The 10,214-nt window shown below is 36.3% G+C and overlaps 1 pseudogene; it reads left to right on the top strand.

Annotated features, from left to right (window-relative positions):
- The first annotated feature begins 234 nt into the window (after positions 1-234).
- Positions 235-5,631, top strand: LOC125245267 (annotated as a pseudogene).
- Positions 5,632-10,214: the final 4,583 nt, after the last annotated feature.

Genomic DNA, 10,214 nt, shown 5'->3' with positions numbered 1-10,214 from the left:
AGGCAAAACATTATGGAGAAAATATTGGTTTTAATTTTAGGTTGATGAAGTCAAATTCAGTTAGTCATATCTTTAAGTCCATAGTCATATTACTCAGTATTGAATTTAAATGCTTTTCATTATTTTAGCCCTTTTCATTTTTTTTTTTTTTATCTTTTTCATTAGAAGTTATTAATATTTTCAACACATCATTGGAAAGAAAACATTCATGTATGTATGTATGTATTTCACCAATAATTAAACTCTGAATTATTCTGACATCTATTTAATTATTCGTATATTGTAGCCTATAATTTCTAAGCACATTTGTGATTTTACACAGCAGCGTCTGAACGGGACTTTTATATTGGCGATGTGACGTCATAAGTCTGCGCCGAGCTCCTGCATTTGTTATGATTCGGTTGGAGAAAGGTTTGTGTTCTTAAACATTGCAACCTGTTCAGGGAATTTTAGATTTTGTAAAATGGCTTAATATTTGTTGAATGTAACATTGTAATACTGTAAAACGTGTGTAATGACATCTAATTATTAAACTAGTGTAATCTAATAAATGTACATATTAAAATACCAAATATAAATCACAGATATTAAGTGTATGTAATTTTAGTGCTAGTTCTAAGCTTTTTTGTGTGTCTAATCAGGCCATTAAAGGTGCAATAGGTGATTTTCTACAGAAACATTTTGTTATGCTGGTTGAAAGTCTCCTCATATCCTGACAGCAAACACTGTTAAATGGTCTAAATGTATTTTATAAATATATATTGTCTGTGGAAGACGTAGGAGCATAAAATGTTCGTTCAATCATTGCGTTCTGTCTGAATGAAATGATAGTACGTGTTCCCTGTCAGTCACAGTGTGTTTGTATAGTACCATTGCACAGCCTGTTCATGCAGACATCACACCAGGGTGTCTAGATACAAACAAGTTAAATTTAAGACCTTTTTAATACCACCTTGTATGAAACTTAAGACCAAACCTGTGATAGAAATACACATTATAGTACATACCTATGTTACATGTAAGAATAAAACAATATTTTCGCTGTCATAAAGGCTATTTGATATGCATTGATATACATTGAACTTTTCATATACATTCTTAAATCTGTATATTTTTTATATTTTCCCCAGGATGTTCTTTACCTTTATAAAGGCCTTTTTTTAATCTTATAAAATGTATGCTTCATTGTTCATGTCAAATTCTTACATTTGATAAATTAATTCAATATGCACTATAGGGCTGTTACCAATTAAATTACATAATTTACACAGCAAAATTACAACTCAAAAAGCTGAATCATTCAGTAACAAAATATCGCTGAGAGTTGCTTTGAGATACGCAATAGTTCTGCTGTGATCTTTGTTTGGAGCTATTTTCATTGGTCTATCGATATTGGGTGTGTAACTACTTGTTTATTGAACTAAAATCAATGTAACGTTTGCAATCGCGAGAATATTCACAAAATAGCTCCCTTGTCATGTTATATTACTTAACTATATTATATTATAAATAAAAAAAACAACATTTTGAATTTTTACCTCAGTATGTTTCTTCTGTGGGATTGTATGCTTTCAGTGCTAGCAGGCTAAAGTTAGCATTTCCCAGATCACCTACTGCACCTTAAACTATCTCTCTGAATTACTGAACTAGAGCTGATTGAGACGCCTCCAGATATTTAGTGTGGATTTATTTTTCTTTCTTTTAATTATTCTCATCTTAAACAGGACAAACACACAGAAAAACTCCTGGTGAAGCAGCTGAGATCCACGTGACACTATTATAAAGATGGAGTTTATTAAAGAGGAGAGTGAAGACATTAAGATTGAAGAAACTTTCAGAGTGAAACAAGAAAATACTGAGACACAAACAGGTTAGTTGAGACGTGGACAAATTTTTTATTTTTTTTATATTATTGACATGAATGGCAGATTTGGGGTTGGCCCATAATAATCCAGCTCTCTTGGTTCAAGTGTTAAGGAGTTTGATAACTGCCAGCTTTCTTGGACTGTCTTGCTGTGTCCTAAAGAAAGCAAACAGTTAACAAAATTGAGAAGAGATTCTGAGATAATGGGTAACTCCACTTTCAGTAGCTTATTGGGTATAGGATTATTGTATAGCATACATGCTGATTACTTTGATGCTTTATGGGTAGTTCATCCAAAAATGAAAAGATCCCATGATTTACTCACCCTCAAGCCATCCTAGGTGTATATGACTATCTTCTTTCAGACGAACACAATCGGAGATACATTTAAACATATCCATAGTCCTCCAAGGTTTATAATGGTTGTGAATGGCTGCCCACATTTTGTAGACAAAAAATGCATCCATCCATAAAAAAAATAAAAAATAAATCTATATGACTACAGGGGGTTAAAGGATTAGTTCACTTTCAAATTAAAATTTCCTGATAATTTACTCACCCCCATGTCATCCAAGATGTTCATGTCTTTCTTTCTTCAGTCGAAAAGAAATTAAGGCTTTTGATGAAAACATTCCAGGATTATTCTCCTTATAGTGGACTTCAATGGAGCCCAAACGTTTGAAGGTCAAAATTACAGTTTCAGTGCAGCTTCAAAGGGCTTTAAACAATACTAGATGAGGAATAAGAGTCTTATCTAGCGAAACCATCGCTCATTTTCCAAAAAACAAAAACAAAAAAAACTTCTATAGACCTTATTTACCAGAGAAACAAGCGCGCCGCCATCTTTATAAAATTGTCTTTGAACTTCCGTTTTGCGGTAGCTCTGTACATTTCTATGGCATCGCTGTCAAAGAATAATTAGTTGGTTAAGTGGATTTACTTGTTGTAGAGTTAATGAAAGTTATCATGAGCATTGTTATGTTTAAAGCAGATGTCTTAACAAATGTCAGTAGGTCGGGAAGATTTTAAAACGAGCAGTTAATTCATAAATGTAATATCGCTGTGGAAATACAAACCGGAAGTCGAAAGACAACGAGAGCAACGCTGAAAAGGGGCGGGGCTACATAAGGTCTATATGTTTTATCAATAAATGCTCATCTTGAACTAGCTCTCTTCTTCTTCTCTATTTGAATTCCGGCAGTGTAGACACTGCTAAGTGTATTACTGCCCTCCACAGATCAAAGTTTGAACTAAATTGTCATATACAATATGCTAGTGCAAGTATATAACAATTAGTTCAAACTTCTTCAAATAGAGAAGAAGAAGAAGAGAGCTAGTTCAAGATGAGCATTTATTGATAAAACGTATAGAAGTTTTTTTTTGTTTTGTTTTTTTTGGAAAATGAGCAATGGTTTCTCTAGATAAAACCCTTATTCCTCGTCTGAGATAATGTAGAATGCTTTGAAGCTGCACTGAAACTATAATTTTGACCTTCAACCGTTTGGGCTCCATTGAAGTCCACTATATGGAGAAAAATCCTGGAATGTTTTCATCAAAAACCTTAATTTCTTTTCGACTGAAGAAAGAAAGATGAACATCTTGGATAACATGGGGGTGAGTAAATTATCAGATTTTTAATTTGAAAGTGAACTAATCTTTTAATAAAGGCCTTCTGAAGTGAATCCATTCGTTTGTGTAAAACAAATATCCTCATTTAAAACTTTATAAATTAAAATAACGCGCTTCTGGCACGACAGGCATGCGCATTCGACATACTACAAAAGGTGTTAACTTCCTCGATGTAGTAGACAATGACATGATGTTCTACACTACGCTATGTCCCACACTATAACGCGTAGTACGTTGTGTCATTGTGTACTACGTCGTTGAAGTTAACGCTTTTTTTGACGTACATCGAATGCGTATGGCTGTTGTGCTGGAAGCTCATTATTTTACTTTATAAAGTTTTAAATTCAAAATGTGGCCAGCTATTTGCAACCATTCTAAACTTTGGAGGACTAAGGATAATTTTTTTTCTGATTGTGTTCGTCTGGAATCATATACCTAGGATTTGAGGGTGAGTAAATCATGGGTTAGTTCCCTTTAAAGGGTTAGTTCCCAAAAATGAAAATTCTATCAATTACTCACCCTCATGTTGTTCCACACCTGTAAGACCTTTGTTCATCTTCAGAGCACAAATTAGTTTTCTTGTTGCTTCATAACATTAAGGTGAAACACTGCAGTTACGTCAACTTTTAAAATGTCATTAGTACCTTTCTGGACCTTGAAGTGGTGATTATATTGCGTCATATACCTCTCATATTTCACCAAAAATATCTTAATTTGTGTTCCAAAGATGAACGGAAGTCTTACGGGTTTGGAGCAACATGATGGTGAATAATTGACAATTTTTTGGGGGGGTGAACTAACCCTTTAATGCACTATTTTGATGTATGTTCTTTTGTGCCAATAAACTGGTGTTAATTTGCATTTACTTATTTTTTTCTTATTTTCTTTAGAGATGATGGTACTGAAAGAAGAAAGTCAAGAATTGAATGAAGTAGAAGAGAAAGATCAGTGTGATGAAGATCATGATTTCATGACTGGAGAAAAATCCACACAGACTGAAAAGACTACATTAATAAAAAGAGAAGCTAAGACACATGTATGCAATCAGTGTGGAAAGAGTTTTAGTTAAAAAAACCACACCTTACTGTTCACATGAGAACTCACACTGGAGAGAAGCCTTACACCTGCCAACATTGTGGACAGAGTTTTACACAGAAAGAAAACTTTAAGTCCCACTTAAGAATTCACACCGGAGAGAAGCCTTTCATCTGCCCTCAGTGTGGACAGGGTTTTGCTCAAAAACAAAACCTTACTGTACACATGAGAATTCACAGCGGAGAGAAGCCTTATACCTGCCAACATTGTGGACAGAGTTTTGCACGTAAAGAAAACTTTAATTCCCACATCAGAATTCACACCGGAGTGAAACCTTACACCTGCCAACAGTGTGGACACAGTTTTACTCAAAAACAACAGCTTACTGTACACCTGAGAACTCACACCGGGGAGAAGCCTTTCACCTGCCAACAGTGTGGACAGAGTTTTGCACATAAAGGAAACTTTGATTACCACATGAGAAGTCACACTGGAGAGAGACCTTTCACCTGTAAAGTGTGTGAGAAGAGCTACTCACAAAAAGAATATCTTAAGTCTCACATGAGAGTTCACACTGGAGAGAAACCATTCATATGTGCTCAGTGTGGAAAGAGTTTCAGTCGTAAAGTATACCTTAATCAGCACATGAAGACTCACTTGAGAGTAAACGGTTTTACATGCCATCAGTGTGGAAGGAATTTCACAGACAGCGATCGCCTTGAGAAGCATCTAATAACTCACACCAAAGAGAAGCCTTATGTGTGCCATCACTGTGGAAAGAGTTGCTTAACCAAATCAGTCCTTGAGGTTCACGTGAGAGTTCACACTGGAGAGAAGCCTTTCACCTGCCTTCAGTGTGGAAAGAGTTTCATACATAAAGGAAACCTTAACATTCACATGAGGCTTCACACAGGAGAGAGGCCTTACACATGTCCTCAGTGTGAGATGAGTTTCAAATATCACAAAGACATGAAATGTCATTTGCAAACTCATTCCTGAAAGCAGCTGTAGTGATCTGTATATAGTAAGAGGTTTCAGAAATCACTTGCATGGATAATGACATTTCATTTTGTAAAAAGTGTAATAAAAAGTAATCAAACTTAGTTTGTCATCACACATTTTACATTTTTTTTATGCTGTTCGAATCTTATAACAAGTATAATTTTATTGCCATTTTTGTTAAACATTTGTCATTATAGATCATGAAATCCCTTTTTTATTTTATAATACCAAAATCATGTAGTGCGAAAGTTAAATTGTAAAAGACGTTGCGCACGCTTCAGGATTGGTGAAACTTATGGCCAATCGTTCACATCTGGCATAATACAACTTAACATGGGCATGTTACAAGACAAGTTAATATAGCTGACATACATTTTACAAAAAATATTGTCTGTTTCACACAAACAAAACCCGAGCAGAATGTGGTGTTTCGCTTCTGGATGAATCTACAGTTTTGAATGAATCATTTGAGAAAGTGATTCAATGACCCATTCATAAAGAAATGCTACGTCCCAATTTGCCTACTTATGCTACGCCCTAAAAGTATGTACTCTTTTTGTGAACACAAAGTACATACTTTTGAGTGTGCAAGCTTTGGGACATACTATCACGTCATATATGTAGCATATGGACCAAACAAACACAAAGTATTCATTATATTTAATGAATAATCAACTGTCTCAATAAAGGTCTATGAACCATCCTCAGAAAACCGCAACAAATGCAGTTTTCAACAAGACTCTGTAAACCTTCAGTCTTCCTGTAACCAATCAGAAAGAATTTGCAGAGACTTGTGATTCTGATTTAATTCTTTTTGAGAAGGACAAATAAATCCTTTTTATTCTATATATAAAACCACATGAAGAAATGTATAAACGTACCCAATTTTCCCATCTCACGATTTACCTTTTATAGGGTTTGGCCTAAATATAGGTCTCTCTTTTGAACTCCTTTGGTATTAATGTTTCAGAGTTGCATATTGTGGTTAACTAAAATCACATGGGTAGCATGTTTGGTATCGATGGACTCCAACTTTTGTTTCCTGTTTAGTAATTTATGTTGCTAACTCTGTGACACATTAGTATTATAAGAATCTAAAAAGTTCTTCTCTCATGCATCCAATCCAATTTCTTATGCTAATATCCTGCTAGAGAACAAAAACTCATAAAAGTTCCTTCTAAAGGAACATCATCTTATTGGCTCACCTTCAAGAGGGTGTGGCATCTTCACACTTCAAGATCACGGGTCTCTTTTATAGAAGAATGCTGATATGAAGATGATGCTGACCTAGAAGACTTCTGAAGACCCCCCAAGCTTGTGCCAGGTTTCGGCCTTGTCTTTCCATTCACCAATGATCCTCTGAATCCAACTGGATCTCTCTCATCAAGACAACATCAGCAAAGATCAATGGGTGCCTCCACAAATTTGGGTGAGACATGCAAGTATTAAACTTTGTCTCATTATTTAAAACATTTAGTATCCTTACTTCCCTTTTAAAGAAGGGTTTGTTAGAACTAAACTGATGGTTTGCTTAAGGCTGTAGATCTGCTGAAATTCAAACAATGCTGTAACTTCTTGCTTTCTCTTTCTCTTGGTAAACTGTATGCATGTATGTTAAGGTAGTTTAAGTGCTCAGTCTAGGTTAATAAAATCTTCATGTCACACATAAAGTTGTCTGTGTTTCATGCTCATATAAGCTGCGTTTTCCACCGAAATTTCGTGGAACAATTTGTCCCAGGAACTTTTTTCCCCCCAGACCTATTGTTAGCTGCGAGGGTTATTCCATAGCAGTCTAAAGTACAGTGAAGATAGTCTGGTGATGTAGGACTGTGCATGACTTTCCAGTTCCCACTCGATTTCATCCTCTGCATATAAGCTTAATAAAACCTGAACCTCATTGTCAGTCCATCACTTGTATTTGTTAAACTCTGTTGCTTGATTCGAGTAGCAAACAACTCTTATTGCACACACAGCAACAGACTTTAAAAAAACGATGGTTAAAAATAAAATGCTGCATGGAGTCAACCAATCAAAATGTTCAGCACCCAAGTCCCACCCCCCGAAAGTCTGAAAAAGTACTACGTAGCGAGCAGGTACTTTCAGACCTGGAACTTCATTTAGACCCTGGTTCCTGTGGTACTTTAATATTATAAAGTGACAAGAATACTTTTTGTGATCAAGAAAACAAAATAATGACTTCTCAACAATATAGTGATGGGCCGATTTCAAAACTGCTTCGGAGCTTTATGAATCGAATCAATGATTCAGAGCGCCAAAGTCACATGTTTTCAGCAGTTTAGCCGTTTAATAGAGATCCGAAATCACTGATTCGATTCGTAAAGCACTGAAGCAGTGTTTTGAAATCGGCCCATCACTATATTGTTGAAAAGTCGTTATTGTTTTTTTGGCGCACAAAAAGTATTACCGTCGCTTTATAATATTAAGGCAGAACCACTGAACTCACATGAACTGTTTTAAAGATCCCATGGCATGAAAATTTCACTTTATGAGGTTTTTTAACATTAATATGAGTTCCCCTAGCCTGCATATGGTCCCTCAGTGGCTAGAAAAGGCGATGGGTGTAAACCGAGCACTGGGTGTTTTGCTTCGCGTTTTAGAAAATGAAAGCTCAGACGACCCAATCTGGAATCTTCCCTATATGTCATCATAAGGGGAAAGGTTACCTCCCCTTTCTCTGCTTTGCCCACCCATGAGAAAATGAGCTACTACAGTGAGATTTGAGCACAATATTTTTTTTTTCCTCGAGAGACACATCATGGCTTGCAAACGAGCGAATCATGGTAGTTGCTCAGTGTCTGGATATACAAATGAACACCTTAGTATTTTTTTAGTTCCTTCATCCGAGCCTATGAAGAAACAGTGGGTTGATTATATTTTCTCTGGTAATACGCTGATACAACTTCCCAAAGTTTTGTATGTCTGTGCCACACATTTCATCGACGACTGTTTCCTCAACGTGGGCCAATACAGCCCAGTTACTGTCGCTTAATGTAAAGGTAGACAGCATCAAGTATGAGTGTAAATACACACACTGTAACGCCAGTGTTGTACATTTCTTTGTTGTTTGAAACCGTTCTGCTGTTATGGCGCACACGATATCCACATTTCCAGATTGCAGAGCTTGATGTAATTGTAAAAAGATTGTAAAAACTTTTAAGATTTATGAAATATAAAATATGTAAACAGATAAATGATATTGGCATGGTAGCACATTTTCCACAGCGGCACCTATCCGAAAAGGTATTTGTAATAATGGTAGAGGACTAATTTAGTTGCGCTGGTTAGTGTCTATAGCTGATAATTATATATATAATATATATACGATAGCAAATCAGAGCAACATGAAGAGCCAACAATGTAGGCTAGCATTAGCTACATGATAATAACTGTAACAGCATACATAAACCAACTAAAGTACCATATCCAGACACAATGTTTTAAACTAACCATACGGAGATGTCCTGCTGTAGCTGCTGAGTTGCAACTTCTTCCGGATCAGACTCACAACAGGAGTTTCACACAACGACATCTTCTTTGCAACGAGCGGAGATAACTGATATATTAAGCTTTTCCCAAAGCCAGTGGGAAGCAACGCGAAAACGTCTTCTTTTAAAATAAAATCTTCTAGTGCTGTCAGCTGCTGGGGTTTTAATGACTTAATGTGTTTTTGGTCATTTAAAACTGAATTCACGGCTGAATAGAACAAACTCTCGGGTCTCGCGGGCGCCATCTTTGTTGATATTGAAGGGTTTTTCTCCGCACTAGAGTGACGCTGTTTGCGTCACTGAAATAAACAAATCTGATTGCACGGTACGGTTTGGAGTTGACTCGAGGCGTGACGGAGGGCGGACTGACCAAACTGATATATCTTGTAGAAGATATATCATTCTGGACTTGCCAGGCAACTGTAGCTGCAAGCTGGTTAAGACCACACCCACCCTCCACCTTGCCCCGCCTCTCTCCTCCTCATTAGCATTTAAAGCTACAGACCCAAAAACGGCATGTCCTGAGGAAAGCTCATTGTGGGACTGGCTTGTAGTGGCTGAAATTCTGCACCAAGGCTGAATTTCGGGAAATAGACTTCAGATACAGTACCAGGAACCACTTAGGCCTATATAAAAGCATCCAAAATGTTTTTAGTACCTTTATGGATCTTGAGATTTTCAATAGCATTGCTGTCTATGAGGCCTCACTGAGCCATCAAATTTAATCAAATATATCTTAATTTGTGTTTTGAAGATGAACAAAGGTCTTACAGGTGTGGAACGACATGAGGGTAAATAGTAGATTACATTATTTTCATTTTTGGGTGAACTAACCCTTTAACAATCCATGAAAAGTGTTAATTATTGCATTATATGTAGATCTATTCCCATCGCATGAAAGGTTGCATTGATGAGCATTGTAGTCAATGACAGTCTGTTGATCACATAAATGCAGTGATCTCGTCATTTTAACTCTCATGCTCTTAACTTATCAAATGGTAGTTTTATGTTTTACATTGTTTTGCAAAAATGGTAGCTATCCACCAATCCGGTGAAGATGCCAGAAAACGGAAGGTTCCTGCTATGCAGATCAGCAGTGTACTAGTTGAAGGGTATAATGTCTTTCCAGTGCAAAGTATTTTAGGGGATGCCAATTATACCCCAATATAATATTAATG

The sequence above is a fragment of the Megalobrama amblycephala genome, linkage group LG14, assembly GCF_018812025.1.
Source record: "Megalobrama amblycephala isolate DHTTF-2021 linkage group LG14, ASM1881202v1, whole genome shotgun sequence".
NCBI lineage: Eukaryota > Metazoa > Chordata > Actinopteri > Cypriniformes > Xenocyprididae > Megalobrama > Megalobrama amblycephala.
Note: the sequence above shows the minus strand (reverse complement) of the source record. Positions and strands in the feature narration are given on the sequence as shown.